The sequence below is a fragment of the Sciurus vulgaris genome (genome assembly GCF_902686455.1).
Source record: "Sciurus vulgaris genome assembly, chromosome: X".
Classification (NCBI taxonomy): Eukaryota; Metazoa; Chordata; class Mammalia; order Rodentia; family Sciuridae; genus Sciurus; species Sciurus vulgaris.
In genome coordinates, this window is record NC_136471.1 from 61,540,413 (window position 1) to 61,562,528 (window position 22,116).

Genomic DNA, 22,116 nt, shown 5'->3' on the forward strand with positions numbered 1-22,116 from the left:
GGTTTTCCATTTCATACTTCAGATTTGGGAAATTTTCTGATATTATTTCATTGAATAGATTGTTCATTCCTTTGGTTTGTTTCTCTCAGCCTTCCTCAATTCCAATCATTCTTAAATTTGGCCTTTTCATGATATCCCATAATTCTTGTAGATTCTGTTCGTGATTTCTTACCATCTTTTCTATTTGGTCAACTTTGTTTTCAAGATTAAATATTTTGTCTTCAATATCTGAGATTCTGTCTTCCAGGTGTTCTGTCCTATTGGTTACGCTTTCTATGGAGTTTTTAACTTGGTTTATTGTTTCCTTCATTTCAAGGATTTCTGTGGTTTTTTTTCAATATCTCTCTTTATTGAAATGATCTCTTGCTTACCGTCTTGCTTCACTGTCACTTTAAGGCCTACCCCTTCCGTGGCACTAGCTCTTAATGAATATTGATATTAATGAATATTGATTCTATGAGACACAAAATGTCACTTGACCCTCTAGTCAGAATAATGCCTCATGGAAGTCAGCTGATCAATGGTTTCTTAGCTTGGTATTATTTCATAGTATACCCAATATACGCCTGAACCCTTCCTGAGGTTATTTTCCTACTTCAAGAATTAAAAAAAAATGGAATAGACATACATTTTTTACCTGACCTGTATAGTGAGGACTATTATGGTGGGAAAGACCAAAAGAAAGATTTTAGAACTGCATATATGTAATAGGCAAACAGCAAATCAAAAGTAACATTGCAATCTTTTAGGGATTTCAGAGACTTATGTCACTATCTAGGATTAGGAAGACACAGGGATGATGATTCCTACAATATCTTTATACAATTCTTCTATTTGTCCTGTGTAGAAGACTGTGTATTTAAGATAAATCTTAAATAATGGCAGTGAATTGTGGTATTTACAAGTGGTGACTCTAATTGCAGCTGTTACACTAATTGTGGTTTCATTTCTTGAATAAATTAATATATTCCATGTTATGTAGAATGCAGCTATTGATCTGATAATTGCCTTTTTGTCCTCACTTACACATAAAGCTCATTAGAAGCAGTTTTCTTTTAGGAAACATAGCAATTCAACTTCGCTGCCCTCCTTTAGGGGTATGTCAATTCTCTAGACCTATATCATAATTTAATTTTCAGGCATCTTGATAGACTTTCCCCTCTATATCAGACTAGTGTAAAATATTTCTAACATTATATTAATAGAAATTTGTGAACCATAAACAGCAATTAATCTAGATTTCTGGAAAAGCCATTTGAAATACAGAAGGTCAGAAATAAATATGACTATAATTCAGGGCCCTTCTTGCTCATTGAAACTCTTATGCCATCAGTGGTGTGAGATATGTTATGATATTATAACTAAGTTGAATAATAAATTGTTCCATCTAATCCCTCTTAAAACCGGAAACACACTACCTCGAAGTTCTATTTGGATATTGGAGACAACTTATTCCTATTGAAGAATGTTATTTCAGTTCATTTTTTTAGTGATCTGAAAACTAGTTTTCAGTGGTGTAAGAATAGAAATCACAGGCATGGGCAACTTTCCTCATTTTTTTTTTTTTTTTTTTTTACCATTTTAACCATAAGTTCAAGATGGCATGTAGGATCTCCTATATGTTGCCATTGTCAATTGCAGATAGGGATGCTGATTGGAGGCTTTGGCAGACCTCTCAAGGTAAATCCAGAGTGGACCTTTAAGATTTTAGTGAATAATATTATGATCACATTGAGGTAATTATTCTGAGAGACATCACATTATCTGTTCCTGGGTCTTAGTAAAATTGAATGCTTGAACCTACGTCACCAAGTTACCATACAACCTGAGTTTGATATGACGAACTGAGTGTTATATGACCTACTAAGTCATTAATTTTGGCATGTACCACAACACAACAGCATCAAAGGAAAATTTCATATACATAATCAGGTACAAATAGGATTCAAAGGCACAAGTAAATTTCATGAAGAAGTAGCCCAAATGACCATGGTCCCCACTCATTTACAGTGCCTTCTCTCTCCAAGCCTAAACCTAGGGATTCATGGGGATTTCCTTACCACCAGTTGAGAGAAGAATAAAATTTGACTCAATCTGCACATTATTTTGTACCGTATGTAAGGCCTTTTCTTAAAGTAGACAGCTATAGTACTGCAGCCTCTTTTTTGAACATTCCTAAAGAAGAGTGACAAAGGGAAATCCTCCAAGATGACAAAACTTCAGACATGGCATGTAGCTTTGAACTTTTCTTTTTCTTTTCTGGAAAGACAAAAGGATATGTGAGTAATTATATACTGATTTATGGACTGTAAACAGTGGTTTGGTAGATGGTCAGGGACATGGAAGAAGCATGTTGTGGAATTGTTGAAAATTAACTGGATGGTGACTGGTGACCATCTGTGGGCTGAGAATTCTGAAAATGTTAGCCCCAGATAAACTTTTCTGCCTTTAATTATTCTTGTCAGGTTTAATGCGCACAACAGTAAAAAAGTTCACTGAAACACAGATGAATACTGAAAGTGAGATTGTTGCCGTGACTAACCTGACCATGTTATTCAGAAGCTTTTGGAGCTTTTTGTAGTTTGTGAGAGGAGTTTTGAAAAGTTTAGAGATGCAAGCTGAAAAATCTAAAGATTTTTGTGAGTAGACATTAACGAACAATTCCAGTGTAAGTTCAGAAGACCAGAATTCCAATAGGACTATGGACAATGAAGATTGGACTCATGAGGTTTCATGGGGGAAGGAGGACTCCATTGGAAACTGGACTAAAGGTGATTTATATTAGGTTCTGGCTAAAAATCTAAGTTTTGCACATGTCACAAGACATCGCATGAGGCTCAATTTGAAGATGACAGACTAATTAACTTGTCAGAAAAACTTTCAAGGCAGCAAAGCCGTCAAAGTGGTACATGGATATGGCTGGTGGCTTAGCCAAGTTCACTGTGATTATCAGGAGCAGAAAAATTTTAAAAACGTGGACTTGAAAAGTGGGAGAAAAACTGGGACATAGGAATTTATGGTTGTTAAAGACATTATAGCCACAAAAGAGATGATGCTTAATACTTTATCCAGAAACAGGAAAGATGGCCTGAGGGCATCTCAGGAATTGACATGACCACAGCCATCTCTGACTCAAGGATGAAAAAGTAGAAATTATTTTGAGAAGAGACTAGTGGGACACCAAGTTCCCACAGGGTGGAAATTATTTCACCAACATAGTCAGCCACCTAGAATTTCAGATGCTGCTATAGCCAGGGTTACTGACGACTACTGCCCAAGATGGTGGCAGACACTGGCAGCAATCACATGGTGCTGGTTCTGCAGGAATGCAGGATACTGGAGTTAGTGGGGCATGGATTTTTCCACCAAGATTTCAAATGAAGGCCTGGGTTCTCAGGCAAATTGTAGCAGTACTGGAGTTCCTGCAGGGTGCCCCTGAAAGAGCAAAGCATGAAGAAGTGAGAAGGAAACCAAAGCAGCAATGGAGACCTCTGAATCTGAGAGATGTCAGAGTCATGAGACATCAACTGAGAAAAGTATCAGAAAGTGAGTAGAAGCAAACCAAGAAGAAGCTATGTGTGATGCAATAAGCAAGGCCATAGGTGTGAAGCAACACAAGCCCTTTGGAGTTAATATCGGAATGCCATGTGGAACAGAACTGGACATGAAACAACAGAACTTGTTTGCTAAGGTGAATTGTGATCTTGATTTAGTCCTATCCTTTCTCCCTATGCCCCTATTTCTCCCCTGTAGAATGGAAATATTTACTCCGTGCCTTTATATACTAGATAAATGTAACATGCTTTTGTTTTTTACAGGGACTCATGCTAAGAATTTGCCCTGAGCCTCAGAAGAGACTTTGTATTTAGACTTTTGGGCAATCCTAGAACTATGGTGACCATTGGAATTTGACTAAATGTATTGTGTGTTGTGAGATGGGCAAGAACTTTTTGGGATTTGGAGTAAAATGATATGGTTTAGATGTGAGGTATCCCCCAGAAGCTCATGTGTGAGACAATGCTAGAAGATTTAGAGGTGAAACAATTGGGTTGTAAGAACTTAGACTAATTAGTGCATTCATCCTCTGATAGGAATTACCTGGGTGGTAACTGTAGGCAGACAGTATGTGGCTCAAGGAAGTGGGTAATTAGGGGTGTGCCTTTGGAGCTTATATTTTATCTATGGTGAGGAGAGTCTCTGCTTCCTAGTGCCATGTCCTGAACAATATTCTCTGCCACACCCTTTTGCCATGATGTTCTGCCTCATCTCAGGCACAGAACAATACTGTTGAGTGTCTACAGACTGAGACCTCTGAAACTATAAGCCCCAAGTAATCTTATCCTCCTCTAATTGTTCTTGTTAGGTATTTTGGTTACAGTCACAAAAAAAAAAAAAAAAAACAAAAAACGCTAACTAAGCACTATACTAGGCAGAATTACAACCTTGTTATTGTCTTTATTTGGAGATTAACAAGTATTGGTTATTGAAGCGCATATGTGTAGTAAGTTGGTAAGGGATGGGTGATGAGCGATGATTAATTTTGGTGTCAACTTAACTAGAATAACAGATGCCCAGATAGCTAATAAAACATTATTTATGAGTGGGTCTCTGGGGTTATTTACTGGTAAAGTTTTTCTTTTGAATCAGGAGATTGAATGAAGAAGTTGCATTTCCATCAATGTGAGCAAGCATTATTCAATCTCTTGATTCAAATATAACAAAAACTCAGAGCAAAGGCAAATTTTCTCTTTTTTCTTCTTGATCCAAGATGTTTTTCCTCCCTTAGACATCATAACTACTGTGTCCTGAGCCTTCAGACTCAAATTGTTATACACATACCAGCCTACTCAGTTATTTTATCTCAGACTGGAGGTTATGCCACCAGTACACTTGCTCTTCAGGTAATTGGGACTGAATTAAATTGTTGGCTTTTGTGTTCTCCAATTTCATGATTTCCACAATTGTATGAGCCAATTCCCATAATAAATTACTTTTATGTCTAAATATACTCTATTGGTTCTATATTCCTATAGAACCTTGAATAATACACCATTGTTGAGGAGAATGTATTGTTCTAGCATATTTCAAAATGATTTTTCTTATCCCTTCTAGAACCATAAGTAGACTTTTATCTTATCTGCACAGTGATTTCATGGCAAGGACCTAGATGAAAAATTTACAAATTGTGGAGGGAATTTTAAGGCTAAGACATCCTGAAATATTTACCTCTCAAACTGACTACAGTTTTATGTTTTGCTTTTAGGAAGTATAGATTCTGTAACTACCTAATCTCTATATCTACAGATGTCTCTAATTTTCAAGGTTGAGATTTTTGCCTTGACAACAATTCTTTGATGGATAAAAAAAACTTGTTGATTTTCAGGTTTTTCAGCTTTTTGCTTTTTTTATGAGGATGGGAGGGAAGAATGACAAGCTCTTCCACATGCTTACCTGGATTCTGCATCAGTTCTGTATGAGGTCTATTGAATTTAAATAAATTTGAAATACTTTAATGACTTATGGTTTGCAAGTAGAAGTGAAATCAAGTTTTAATACACAATATATGGGCTTGTAAGTTTGGTGAGACTACATTTTAAAATTTGAGAACAATTGATTATATTGAACTGACATCTTGTTGGAAAAAAATGAAATAAAAATTGATTAATCTTTTTAAAAAACAGTAGCTATAAGATCAAAATTATTTTGACTTTTTACATAAATAATACTTTATTTTAATTTTCAGCAGATTTTTGAATTAAATTAACATGTAAAAATACATATATTTAATTTGATGACTAAGAATATTTTTGTCAGATTTTTCACTGCTGTGACCAAAAGACCTGACACAAACAATTTTAAGGAGGAAGAGTTTATTTTGGGGTTCAGAAGGTTTATGTTTCAGAGGTCTCAGTCCATAGACAGATGGCTCCATTTCTTAGGGTTCAAATTGTGGCAAAACATCAAGGCAGAAGAGTGTGGAGGATGAAATCAGCTAAGGATATTACACCAGAAAGCAGAGAGACTCATCTAACCAGATACAAAATATATAGTACAAAGGCAAAACTCAAATAACCTACCTCTTCTAGTCACAACCTACCTGCCTTCATTTACCACTCAGTAAATCCCTATCAGGATTAATTCATCATTTGGATTAAGGCTTCTGTAATGCAATCATTTCACCTCTAAGCCTTCTTTCCTTGTCTCACAAATGAGCTTTTGGTAAACATCTCACATTCAAACAATAACAACTGACATGAGAACACACTTGGAAAACCATCAATATGATTCAGGTAATTAGTGTACCTGTCCGTATCCATTACCACTAAATATTTCATCATATCTTATCTTTTGTGTGTGTGTATGTGTGTGTGTGTATGGCAAGAACAATTAACATTTAACACTTAACACAAGATAAATCTTAACAAATGTTCAAATGCACAATTTGATATTGCTCACTACATGTATATTTTGTATACCCTATTTCCAAAATTTTCATCTTACATGACTAAAATGTTATAACCACTGAACAACAACTTACCATTTATCCATTTGCTCAGAACTTGAAAAGCACTGTCTTTCTTTTTGCCTTTGAGTTTTGATTTGCATACTTCATACAAGTTGGAATGGACTAATTAAATAAAAGTATAAATAAGTAGCAGAAAGATCAGTAGAGTAGAGGGAATGCAAGAGTTGGAGGAAGAAGAGGAAGCAAAAGGGAACGGTCAGGTATGGTATTAGAGCAAATTATATTCTATGTTTGTATAATTATGTCATAATGAATCCTAATGTATATAACTAAAAACAACTGTCAGAAATAATAATAAAAGTAAACTAAAATTAAGAAAATTAAGTTGCAAAATGTAGTATTTGTCCCTTCTATGACTGATTTATTTCATTAGCATAATATGATCAGGTTTATTGATGTTGTTTCATATGGCAGTTTCTTTCATTTTTTTATGCTGAATAATAGTCCAGTGTGGGTATATGCAATATTTCTTTTTGCATTTATTAAACAATGGTCATTGGATTATTTTAACCTATGGTTATTGTGAAGGATATTAAAATGAATATTTTGAATACAAACACCTTTTCAAAACAATTTTTTCCATTATTTTGGATATATATCCAAAAGTGAGATTCATATTGTAGTTTTGCTTTTCTTTTCTTTTTCTTTTTTTTTTTTTAACTATGTATGCTTAGTAACATTTTCCATTGTGGTCACTACTGACATAAGTAAACTTTTGCAAAACAAGCTCATATATGATCAAAATAAATAATTGTCACAAATAAACATTTAAGAAAAGAAAACCACCAATAAAAATTTTATTAAATACTTAAGCATATATGTTCTTTAAAAAGCATTGTGAGTAGCACATACGTATTTAAAAAGATTTTTGATATCTGTATTCAGCAGATAAATGGACATGAAAATCACAATACGATACTATTATGTAGCTATTAACATGATTTACATTAAAACTGTGATGAAAGGAGTTCTTTACTAGGATTTGGAGCAACTAGGACTCATCATATTGCTATAGTAATGCAAAATGGAACTACCCCATTGGAAAGCAGTTTTTTCTGGGAGTGGAGTTCTTTTAAAATTAAACATCCACCTATTTCGTGATTTGGGAAACCCATATCTATAGATATTTAGTCAATAAAAATGAAAACATGGGTATCTGTATCTGAATTTTTTATTAGTTCATTATACTATACATATGGTGTGGTTCATTGTGACATCTTCACATACGCATATAATAGACTGCTTTAATTAATTTCCCATATCTTTTTCTTTGTCTCTCTTCCTCCCTGCCACATTCACATCCTCTATTTTTCTGGCATTCCTTTTATTTATTCATACACATATATGTATATATATGTGATTTATAAATATGCATATAATTGGGATTGATTGTGGCATATTCATGCATACATATAGTATCATTCAGTTGACTTTATTTGTTGATGTATCAGCATAATTTCCTCGCCTGTTTTTTAATGCTTATTTGAATTTATTCTTTTGTTCCTGTCATGTCGCTCATAAACATATACCCACTTATTTTTTACATAAATTGGATATTAACTGTGTATCTGCTATATAGTTTTCAAATATTTTCTGTCATTTTTATGTTTTTGCATTCTGTTGATTATTTTCTTTGCTTTGAACAAATTTTAGTTTGATATAGCCCAACTTGTTCTTTTGTCATTTTATTATCTGTGTTTGGGTTGTCATATCTAAGAAGGAATTATGAAAACAATGTCAATAAAATATTTACCTACATCTCCTAAGAAATCTATAATTTCATGTCTTGCATACATATTTTACTCAATTTTATGTTGATATTTATGAATAATTTAAGAGCCCAATATCATTTTTTATGTGAATAGTTGATTTTCTAAACACTATTTGTTGAAAAGTTTAAACTTCTCCAAATATGTAATCTTGACTCCCTTGTCAAAGATCAATTGATTGTGTCTGTAGATATTAATTTTTATGTTTTGTATTCTGTTCCACTGGTCTATATTTCTATCTTTGTGCCATTATTACACTGTTTTGATGACTGTCACTTTGCAATATAATTTGAAATCAGGAAGAAGAATGCCTTCGGCATTGTTCTGTATCTCAAGAGTTGTTTAAAACAAGTTTTGGTCTTTTGTTTTTCCATAATTGATCTCTCCAATTGTGATATAAAATGATTAGAAAAAAAACCTTGAAAATTTTTCACAGAAGATGTGATGTTTTCAAACATATTAATGCTTAAAAACATATTATAATATTTTATGCTCTGAAATATAATCATTATTTTACTGATAATTGAAATAATTTGAATTTTCTAAAATAAGAAACATCATTTAAAATCTTTGCAAAGTTTTGTGGATTTGATTTAACTAAAGCATGGTATTGCACCTTCTCATGTTGTAGTTCTACATGGCTACAATTGATATTATTTATGCGAGGATCCTAAAAATTCATTTTCATTTTTTGGGGGGAGAATAAAAATCCTAAATGAAGCAAAAATTCAAATAATATTTAAAAACCTGGAAAAGGAAATCCTTGAAGGTAAATGTAACAAATTCAGAAATTCTCACAAGAAATGTACCAGTGTTTACTAAGCTGTGTAAAAAAATCATGAAAATAAAAAAACATGTCTTTGTGTTATACTAACTTTTCTGCAAATATAAAAAGTAAAATAAATATAAAAATGTTTGTTTCATCTAATTAACAAAAAACTAAACCAATGATTTTTAACTATAGTGATAATGGGTGAAAACCCATTTTGATGGTTTGTGAATAAAATTACTCAATTAACATACCCCGTCTTTACCACAAATGATATTTCCTAATTAATACCCATTGTAGTATTTATTAAGTAAAAGTTACTACTGGCAGTTTGCTTGACATTAATAGTTCTTCATTCTTGTAATTGTTGAAGCGACATCCTCATAGAATCAAAAGGTTTATGTATTGTGACTGATGTATTCTAGAAGAAATCATTATTTCTCACTAGTGTATACAAAATTAAAAGTCACAATGCAATTCAATTCACAGTTAATTTAAATAAATGAATAACAAAATTTTTATGAGTTTAAAATACTAATAACCTTAGAGAACATTTAGTTTATGTTTCAATTATTTGAATACCTAAGAAATATTTCAGTGATTAAGACAAATGTCTAATCTGAAGTACTGTTTACTAAATAAAATTCAAATTAAGGTTACTGGATATTCTGAGGTTTTGGCCTTTATAATATGCTATAAATTAATCTTCTGTACACATTCTGTACCAGATTCAGCCAATTAAATTAGATTACATAACATTAATAATGTTGATTTCCAATTGTACATACACATAATAAAAAATAGAAAATTATTTTGTGTTTGCTTTCTGGGGTAAACTCAAAGAGTTATTAAAACATAGCAAATGAGCTCTTAAAATAAAATGTCATTTCTTAAGAGCTTAGAAATAAATTATGTGATTCAATCCAAAACCAAATTTCACCTGTTTGTTCATTTGCCTCTCAGCAAATATATTGGAAATGAAATGTGTAGACAGTTAAGTGCCTGTAATAGAAAGCATAATTTGGGTATAATCAAATATGAGCATAATTTGCTTCTTATTAAAATATTTCCTAAATTTCCTACTATTAGCACATTCTCTTTTCACATCTTATAATACTTTGTAGATATTCATGGTTTTAGTCACATTATGCCTGTGGCATGGTTATTTATGAACTTGCTGTATCTAGCCTTTAGGAACAAAAGGTTTTTTTAAAATTGGTGTTATGTCTCATATACAATTATCTCTCACATGACACAATTGTAACTTTTATAGCAATTTGAGAATATATCAGTTCCTGCATAAAACTATCTTTGATAACCATCACAATTTTATTGCCTTCTTGGGCTCTGTGTTCAGCAAGTGAGCTTAAGAAATGAGGGAATAAGTTCCCCTTTAAAAGCATAAACAAACATTTTAAATATTTTTTTTATTTCTTTTTGAAGAAGTATGGCCATTTTGATCTTCTGGGATTTCAGCTTTAAAATTTTGGGTGTTCAAGAATAAACTGAAATTTAGAAGATTGATATTTTCTTTCAGCGATAAGAATTCTTTGTTTCTGTTGAACACCTGGTCATACTATGGTCTGGATTTACATAATTCAAACTTGAGGCTAGAGGGGCCTTGCAACCAGTTATATGTGATTTTGCTTAAGTCCAGTGTTGGAATTGATACAGAGTAGAAATACATAGAAGAAAAGATTTTTTTAAATGGTGATAATGTAAAATAGTAAATAGAAAAATTGAAAAATTAAAAAAAATAAAAATTGAAAAGAAAATTTGGCATAAACAAACTTTAATTTAGGGGTAAATTATGGGAAATCTCACAGAAATTATCCAAAATCTGACCAAATTTTACAATCAGTTACTGTATTTCGAAAGACTTGCATTGTGATGAAAGTATTTTTATATATTTGCTTTCTCAGGGGCATGGAGTTCCTTGAAAATATGCTCACATTAATTTTCTACATGGTTCAACTTTCGTTGAAACTTTTCTTTGACTGTACATATACTAGCATGAACATCTCCTATTAAATTTTTCCATCTTCTTTGTCATGTTTCTGTGTTATTTAGTGTGCACAGAAATATTTTGCATGCACTCACATATAGACCACAATTGTGGCAGAAACAATACTAGTGATCAAATAGCAAAACTGCTTTTTAAGTGTTCTTATCCTACCATGAATAACTATTTTTTAATTAGTCAGTAACTTCATTATTTTTTTCAGGCAAATTTCTTTAAAGAAATTAAAGATTAAATTAATAGATTAAAGCTCCTGGAACCTTATCATCTGAAATGAATGCCAATACGTATTAATGCATGCTTAAATTAAGATTTTGTTACTGCCCTGTCACATAGTCATCCTGTTCCCTTTCTGTCCTTATTGCATAATCCTTTCCCGATTTTTTATAGGAGTTGCAGTATCCAGGATTTTGGCTTTCAGGATTTCAACATTCAGTATATTCATGTGGGTATTTAATTTGTGTGATTTTAGATTTTAGAGGTTCTTTTTTATTTTTAACTACAGGGATTTTGAACTTTCGGAATTTCAACTTTTGGTATTATGATATTTGGGGTTGTGTGTTTTGGGATTATGACAGGCATGGGGGTGGGTTTTGGGTAGTGTGGTAAAAAGGAGATGTTGCTCCAAGCATGCAAAATACTATTAGACAAAATGAATAAGTCGTGGAGGTCTATTTTACAGCATGGTAACAATAGTAAGTTACAATATATTTTATACATGAATTCTTCTAAAAGAGCAAATCTTAAATGTTCTCACACAAAAATTATAACCAGTATTTGATATATTATTCAGCTTCAGTGTTACAATCACTTTATAACATATATACATATGAAAACATTATTTTATACCAGAAATACATACAATTTTATTTGTTAATTATAACATGATAAAACTAGAAAATTAATAAAGTAAGTGACAAAAAGGGCTAAAGCAGATATCATACCAAAGAACATATAAAGAGGGCAAACGAACCCATGAAAAAATGTCCAACAACCTATGTAGTTGGGAAAATACAAATCAAAACAACAGGAAACCATTATACACATATCAGAATAGCCCAAATCCAATACTACTGACAACACCAAATGCTGACAAGGATAAAGAGCAACAGGGAGTCATACTCACTGCTGGTGCAAACACAAACTGACTCAGCTAACAATATGAAATACAGTTTGACACTATTTTTACAAAACTAAACATAAATTTAACTTATGATCCAGCAACGGTGCTTTCTGATCTTTACCTAAATAGGTTAAAGCATAGGTTCACACAAACTCTGCATGCAAATGTATAAGGGAGCTTTACTTATATTTGCCAAAACTTGGAATCAACCAAGGTTTCCCTTAGTATGTTAATGAATAAATAAACCATGGTACAAAGAGATAATGAAATATTAATTATTCACAGCAAAAATTAAAAAGTATGAGCTATCAAGTTATAAAAAGACATGGAAGAAACATAAATACATATAACTAAATTAAATAAGTCAATTTCTAAAACCTACACAGTGTATTATTCTAACTATATGACATTTAGGAAAAGCAAAACTAGAGTGTATAAAGATCAGTGATAACCAAGCATTAAGAGAGGAAAATAGTGCTGTTTATGCACAGCATTTTGTGTGTCTTTTTTTTTTTTTTTTTTGGCAGAGAAATTATTCTTTATTTTACTAAAATTGAGGTTGTCTCTCATTAGGATATTAACAGCCATAAAATGTAAAACACAAAGTGAAATTAATGCAAACTATGAACTTTAATAATAATGAATTGAAAGAGCATAGTCAGGGAAATAGAGAAAGTTTGCATTTCCAGATGCATTCTGGCTCAAGATTCAAGAAGCCAGAAGTACTGCTTCTCAGCAAGGTGGGTGGAAGAGGAAATTTCACTGAAATTCAATATCACACAGTCAGAGTCTCTAAGAGACTCAGAAATTCAGGTGCATTTAACAAAGAATAAGCCAGAGGTTATTGAAGCCAGGCTGGTTGCAGCAGCAGTAGTGGTACCATTGAACTAAAGAAGGGAGGGATAACATAATGAACAAATTAGGAATGAAAATAACCTGTATATCACAAAGGCAGCCTGAACTTAGCTGATCCAGAGACTACACAGTGAATTGCTCTCTGAAAAGAGCTCTGTATTTCTCAAATGAAAAGTTGAAAACTGAGGTTGGAGCTATTTTGAGGGGATCATGCTGCAGTTTGCTGCTACTGGTGCCCAGGAGATAATAGCAAACATTACCAAACTGTCCTGGCAAATATCTACCATGGGCCCTAGCTTGTACCTAATGCAACGTGAGTAAAACAATCACAGAGAAGATTGTACTGAGGTAGATCAAGAGAGATAATAGTAAGAGGTTCACATGACCAGCTGAGGAGGATTGGGAAAGTGAACAGGGTGCAAATATACTCAGGAACTGTTTTATTCAGTCTTTTCACTGCTGTGACTAAAGGACCTGCAAAGAACAATTTTAGAGGGAACAAAAGTTTATTCACACAGTTTCACAGTTTCAGAGGTGTCAATCCATAACCAGGTCCATTCCTTAGGGCTCAAGGTGAGGTAGAACAAATGGTTGAATAGTATAGTGGAAAGAAGCCACTCACATGATGATCAGAAAGCAAAGAGAAACTCTGCTTGCCAGATACAAAATATATACTCCAAAGCCTAACCCTACACACCTTCAGTCACCACTCAGTTAATTTCTGTCAGGCGCTTAATGCACGGATTGGATTAATGCTCTTATAACCCAGTCATTTTATCTCTAAATGTTCTTGCTTTTTCTCACACATGAGCTTTCAGGGAACACCAAATATCTAAACCATAACTGGAATAAGCCTGGGAAGTTTATATTCATTGGCTGCAGAATGTATGCAGGGTTATTTAGGTCATTCCAGCTGGCAGTTTGGTGAGAAACACAAAATAAAGAAGGTATTAAGAGCATCCAAACATTGTGCAAACCTTGTGAGCTCTCTCTTCTCCCCCCCCCCCCCCCCCCCCCCCCCCCCCCCCCCCCCCCCCCCCCCCCCCCCCCCCCCCGCCCCGTCACTGGCTGCAGCAACAATTTGCGCGGGTCTTTATGGGTGGTGAGCTGGAAATGAACTACTTTTACTATCTTTCTTTAGTGGGCTGCTTTCTCGCTTATTCGCTTGTTCCCTGGGCTATAGAGGAAGAAAAGCTTTTCTTAGGGGAGAGAGAGAGAGAGAGACTTTGCATAAGAACGAATCTTTGATGGGAGAGAGACTGAGAGAAACATAGAGAAAGGAAGGCTTCTCCGCTTATCAGAGATCTATTTCTTCTTAGGCTTCTGCAGCTTCTTCTTAAAGGTGCATCCTGCATCCTGTGAACTAAAGGTGCGTGCTAGGAGTATGTGCTAAAGGTGCGTTACTTCTCTCTGCTTGCCGCTGCCCGTACTTGTTGCTTATCTTTCTGCTTGCGCTTTTCTCTGCTTGCTGCTGCTCCTACTGTCGTGCCCCTGCCTACTGCCCGCTTATATTCCCTCCAGGAGGCAGAGGGCGGGGCCTCGCCAGTTGCCATCAGGCGAGGAGCCAGCTGCCCTATCACGCAAGGGTTAAAACGAGCAAGCCCGAGCAGGCGCGCTGGGGAACACCTGTGCACGCAGTTGTGCGCATGGACTTAACTGAATACGGCCAGTGATAAATCACCTGAGTGTGCTTATGTCAATTAACTCCTCACTGCCAAAGTTACTCTCTCTCTCTCCCTCTCTCTCTTTCACTCTCTCTTTCACAGCCCAAGAAGAAATGGAAAAAAAGAGTCAGGCATAGGTAGTGACTATATAGGTAGTGACTATTCATACTCATTGACTGTTTTGACCACTCAGTGGAGATAATTTTTTCATTATTCATTGTAAATCTTTTCTTCTTTTAATCATTTTTATTTTTTCTTTGATGTTTTTGCTGACTGATTTGTTTGTGGGTATATATACATATATATATATTTTTAACATTTTTATAATTATTTTTTCTTACAGTTTGACAAAGCCTAGTGTTTTTGATTTAATTTTGCTTTGTTTTTGTTTTCTTATTTCTTTTTCTCTCATTTCTCTCCCAAAGCCAAATTCTCTGGTTTTCTCTTTATTCTTCCCTTTTTTTCTTTTCTTTCCCTTCTTTATAAACATAACTTGCTTCATCTCTTCTGCTTTCTCTGTTTATATTTGAACATTCTAAACTTTTTTCTACTTTCTTATGATTGTTTTCTCCTAATGAATTGTAATCATACCATCTTTAAAAGCTATTTGATTTATATAACTTCTGCCCCATAATACGTGTTTTTTGAAATTATTAGTACTGTGGATGACAGAGTCGACAAACGATATTTATTTTAATGTCAGATCTAGGATATGGTTTTTCTTTGTGCCTTTATTTGTTTTTATTAGTTCTTGGCAATTGCTAACCCCACCATTCCTGTATTTGTGGTTATTATTCTTGTAGATTACATAGTAAGAAGTAGGTATTTACTTTAATGTTGCATATAGTTTGCTTTGTCTATTGCTATTGTTTCTTTCCTCCTTTGCTTTGAGGTGCTGGAATTTATGAAAATGTCACAAGATCACACTGTGGAGACTCTGCTATTGAACTAAACCCAGCCAAAACACAGCGCATCTTCACATACACATTAACCTCAGACTACGACTATATTTAATACAAATAATAGATGAGTCAAAACCCCCAAACTAAGGACTAGACCCCAGGTAGGAATGCTTAGGTCCCTCAAGTCCTAATCATGGGCATCCTCTCTTACAGAAAAAAGAAAAAAAAATCTGAAAGGTCTTAATCTAGATCACTGTAGGACACTTTGGTAAGAGAAGGTTTTGCCTGAACAAATTCCACACAAAAGAGTCAAAGAGAACTCATTTCAAAAGATGCATAAACCTCAACACAGGCATATAAGAAATACAAAAAATTAAGGCAACACAACACCTTCTGATGTTGATAATTCACCAGCAATGACTCCAAAGACATGAAAGTGAATGAAATAGCAGATAAATGATTCAAAAGAATGATTTTTGAAATGGTCAATGAATTCCACAAGAATGCAGAAAATTAATAATTAATTAAGAAATTAAGAAGAGGATATGAATGAGAAATAAGGAGAGAGAGATGCTGAAAAAGAACCCATTGGAAATATGAGAAGTGATAGACAAAATAAATTAAATAAAATACTCATTTGAAAGTCTTTCTAACAAAGTAGAAAAAGTTGAAGACAGAATATCAGAGATGGAAAATAAAGTGGCTGGCCTAAAACATACAGATAGTATTAAAGAAACAAAAACAAGTAACCATGAACACAATATAAAAGAACTATGGGGCAACATTACAATACCATATTTAAGAATACTGGAATTGACAAGGGCTATGAGATGCAGGGAATGGGATGGGTAATTTCTGGCCAATAACAACAGAGAAACTTCCAAATCTTGAAAATAAGAAGAATATCCAAATACAGGAAACATTCAGATCCTCAAATAGATCAGATCAAAATAGAACCTCTCAAGAATACATTATAGGGGCTGGGGAGATAGCTCAGCTGGTAGAGTGCTTACCTTGCAAGCATAAGGCTCTGGGTTCAATCCCTACCACTGCAAAAAAAAATATATATATAATACATTATAGTTAAAATGCCTAATATATGTATATACACATAAATATGTGTGTGTATGTGTGTGTGCGCATATAAAATCTTAAAGCCCTCAAGAGAATAACTTCTGTTCACATATAGAGGTAAGCCCATCAGAATTACTTCTGATTTCTCAGAACAAACTTCAAAGTTCAGGAGGGCTTGGAATGATGTACTCAAAATCTGAAAATAAAATATCAACCAAGTTTATTAAATCCAGGAAAACTACCTTTGAGAATTAAAATAGAAATAAAAACCTTCCAAGATAAACAGAAACTGAAAAAAATTCATGATGACTCAGCCAGTACTGAAGAAAATACTTCAATAAATATTTCACATAGAGGAAATAATAGTAATAATAGTAGACCAGAGCTTATGAATGAACAAATCCCATTTGAACAGTAGATAATGAAATAAGAATTAGGACCAAATTAAATATTAGAAATAAATAAAATTGAAAGAATTAGCACATCTTTATAATAACACTTAATGTAATGGCTTCGACTATAATTCAAAGACATAGACTGGAAGAATGGATTAAAACCAAGACCTAACTTGTTTTCAAGAGATTTATCTTATAGGCAAAGGAGCCACAGATAGAAAGTCAAAGAATAGAAATAGATATAACATGAGAATAGAGATTGAAATCAAGCAGGTCAGCTACTCTTATATCCAACAAGGCAGACTTCATGCCAAAATTAATCAAAAGAAACAAAGAAGGTCACCTCATAGTGGTAAAGGGAATAATCCAAAATCATAGTAAATATTTGTACCTCAAACATTGTCGCAGTCAATTACAAAAGAAACACAAATCAAAGTAAAGAGTCAGATAAAATTTAGTACTATAATACAATGTAATTTCAACACTCCTCTCACCAAGAAATAGGTCATCCAGATATAAACTCAGAAAAAACTCTTTGACTATGTAAACTATTATAGACAAAATGTACTTAGCAGACATGTATAGAATATTTTATCCAACAACAGTCAAATATACTTTCCTCTCAGCAGCTCATGGAAATTTTTCCAAAATAGATTATATTTTAGACCACAAAGCAAATCTGAGCAAAAACAAAAAAAATATATAATTCCTTGCATCTTACTTGATTATAATGGAATGAAATTAAAATCAACACCAAAATATCCTACAGAAATTATATAAACACATGGAGATTAAAGAACATACTTTGTTTGTTTTAGCACTGCGATTATATCCAGGGGCACTTTAAAACTGAGCTGCATCCACAGATATTTTTATTATTATATATTAATTTTGAGACTGTCTTGCTAAATTGCTTAGGCCCTAGCTAGTTGCTGAGATTGGCCTTGAACTTGCAATTTTCCTGACTTAAATTCCCAAGTCTCTGGGATTACAGGTGTACACCACCACACCCAAGTAAGAATATAGTTATGAATAATAAATGGGTGATATAAAAAATCTGGCAAGTAATTTCTAAAATTTTAGAATCACACAAAAATATTGGTAGGAGATATCATGATCTCTGGGAAACTATGAAGGTGATTCTTAGGAATGTTTATAGCTCTGAGTATCTATATAAAGAAATCAAAAAATCTCAAATAACCAATCTAAAGATTTATCTCAAGGTCCTCTAAGATAAAGAACAAGGTAATTCCAAAATCAGTAGAAGGAAGAAAAGAATATCAGAGCACACTTAATGGCATGGAGAAATAAAAAATAAAAGTACAAAGAATGGATGAAATAAAGAGTTGGATCTTCATAAAGATAAACAAGATTGATAAGCCCTTAGCCAAACTAACCAAAAGAAAAAAGATTAGATGCAAATTAAGAAAATTAGAGATGAAAAGAATAAATTGCTAGAGACATCACAGAAATCCAGCAGATTATTAGGGACTATTTTGAAAACTTATACACCAATAAATTGGGAAAACCTAGAAGAAATTGATACATTTCTAGACATATTTGTCTAGAATCACAGAGACATGGAAACCTAATTGGACTAGTAACTAGTAATGAGGTATACACAGTAATTAAAAGCCTTCCAAAAAAGAAAAGTACAAAACCAGATGGATTCTCAGATGAATAGAATCAGATCTTTAAAGAAGAATAAATGCCAATACTCATCAAAATATTGCATAAAATAGAAAGGGATGGAACCCTTCCAAATTCTTTTCTATGAATCCAATAATGCACTTATGCTAAAATTAAATAAGGACACATCAAAGAAAGAAAACTATAGACCATTACCCTGATGAACCTAGATGTGAAAACACTTAATAAAATATTAGAAAATCATTTTCAACAACATATCAAGAAGATTGTATATTATCATCACATTGATTTTATCTCTGGAATGCAATAATTATTTAACATATGCATATCAGTAAGTGTAATTCATTACATAAATAAACTTAAGTACAAAACTCACTTTGTTATTTCACTAATTAGGTCAATGAGGTCTACAACAAAACTCAGCACTTATTCATGACACAAACACCAAAGAAACTGGGTGTAGGAGTAGGAGGAACATACCTCAACATCATAAAGACTATTTCTGACAAACTCAAATCAACATCATGGTAAATGAGAACAACCTGAAAGAATTTTCTTTAATATCCAGAATAGGAAATGTATTCCACTCTCACCACTACTATTAAATAGAATACTATAAATTCCAGCAATTAGGCAAAACAAGGAAATAAAAGGGTTAAAAATCAGAAATAAAGACATCAAATTATCACTGTTTGCTGATGATATGAACCTATATTTAGAAGATATAAAAATTTCCCAAAGAAGCCTGACAAACCCAGTAAACAAATTCAGCAAAGTAAAAGGTTACAAAATCAACATACAAAAATCAGTGCTACACCTATGTACCAGTAATAAATTTGCTGTGAAAGAACCCAGGAAAACATTCCCATTCACAATAGCCAAAAAAAAAAAAAAAACCCTAAGACTAAGTCTAACCAAGAAAGTCATAGGTCTCTATATATTACAAAGTTATAGAACATGAAAAAGAATTGTTAAAATTGTGATACTACCCTAAATAATATACAGTATCATTATAATCCCCATCATAACACCAATGACATTTTTCGCAAAACTAGAATAAACACTACTAAAAATCACTTGGAAGAATAAAGGACCTAGAATATTCAAAATAATCTAAATCAAATAAGCAATGCTGGAGACATCACACTACCTGATTTCAACTTATATTACAGAGCTATAGTAACAAAACCTCCATGGTATTGGCATAAAAAAAACTGACATATAAAACAATGGTACAAAACAGAAGACATACCAACAAATCGACATGGATATAATCATCTGTTACTTGATGAAGATGCCAAAAACATACATTGGAGAAAAGACAGCCTTTTTAGCAAATGGGAAAACTGGTTATCTATATGTAGAATAATGAGAATGTCATTGCCTGTGCCTCTATGTTGGAGTGTTAACAATGACATTCTCAATAGAACACCTAAAACTCAGGAAATAATGCCGAGAGTTAATAAGTGCAATGGCATCAAATTCAAAAGCTTCTTTCTACACAGCAAACAATTAAAATGTGAAGAGTGACTCAGTAGAATGTGGCAAAATATTTATCTAACTATTTTTCTAATGGAGGATTAATATTCAGAATATATAAATAACTCATAAATCTTAATACCAAAACATAACCCAATTTATAAGTGGGCAAATTAACTACACAGATAGTTCTCAAAAGAAGAAATACAAATGATGTAAATGGTCATCAAGTATATGAAAAAATGTTCAACATGGTTAGCAATTAGGAAAATGAAAGTCAAACTATGCAGAGATATAATCTCTCTCCACATAAAATGGCAACCATTAATAACGCAAACAATAAAAAAATTGATGGAGAAGATGTAGAGTAAAAGAAACATTTTTACACTGCTGGTGGAATAGTAAATTAGTACAACCACTATGGAAATCAGTATGGAGGTTCCTCAAAAGACTAGGAATGGAAGCACCATATAACGCAGCTCTAACATGTCTCAGCATTTATCCTAAAAATGTAGTCATCATACTGTTTGGATACATGTATACCCATATTTATAGCAACACAATCTACAATAGTCAAACTATGGAATTAGCCAAGATTTCCATTAGTAAATGAATGAATAAAAAATGTAGCATATATACACAAAGGAATATTATTTGTCCATAAAGAAAAATGAAATTATGTCATTTGGAGGAACCCGGATGGAACTTGAGAACATTATGTTAAGCAAACAAGCCAAACTCAAAAAGTCAATGGTCATATATTTTTCTATCATATATGGAAGTTAGAGAGGAAAAAGGGAAAGAAAAGTGGGGGGAATATCACAAAAATTGACGGGAGATCAGTAGAGTATAAGAAAGGGATCAGCGGAAGGGAAGAAGGGAGTGAAAGGGGAAATGTGGGGAACAATATTGATCAAATTGTTACTCTGTGTGCATGTAGTGTATGTATGCATATGTAATGGTTTGTGACCACCATTATTTATAAGTATAATGTGCAAATAAAAATATGGAGAAAAGTAATAATGGTGTATCAATGTACTTTCACCAATTGTAATAAATATACCACTCTCTTATGGAATATTAATAATGGAGAGACTATACAAGTGTGGGGGTAAAGGAGCATGTGAAAAATTCTTATACCTTTGACTTAACATTTATTTTTCACTTAAAACTTCTCTAAAAATGTCTATATAAAATTTCTCATGGAAGTGAGAGTAAGAGAAAATGAAGGATTAGGGTGAAAATTGAAAAAGTCAAGGTGACATTAAGTCAATCATGATTTTACAAGAAAATAGAGATGCTTATTTAGATGCAAAGTTGTATCAGGACAAGACTAATAAAAACTTTACACCTGATTGGAAAAGGTAAAAATTTAATAACTGATACTTTTCTAGCTCCTTTCTCTCAAAAGGCCATACTCACATAATGAAGAATTAAATTCAATGCCCTTCTGACTTGTTTCATCCTGCTCATTTGCATAGTTATCAGGATCCGACTTTCAATTTTATGGTGATTAATCTGACTACAAAAAGGGTGCAGTGAGCCAGACACAGGTAGATGAATTTAAGCCTGATCTCCAAAGCTCTTGCACTTTTCACTGTAACAAATGTAACTGTGGTTATTGCAAAACCCAAGTATCACTTCAGATGAAGTTGAGATAGCCAAAGTTAATAGATGAGTTAATAATTATGGACAAACTAAGACCCAAGAGGCTAATGAGACTAGGCAAATTTGGAAAAATAGTGTGCATGTATATGTATGTGAGAGATACAAGACTGATTTCTAGCTCTATAAATCTTTTAAAATATTTCTTTTCTATTTTCAACAAATATACATATGATTTTCCATAACCTTCAAACAATTTGGTCATCATATATTAGGTCTAATTCT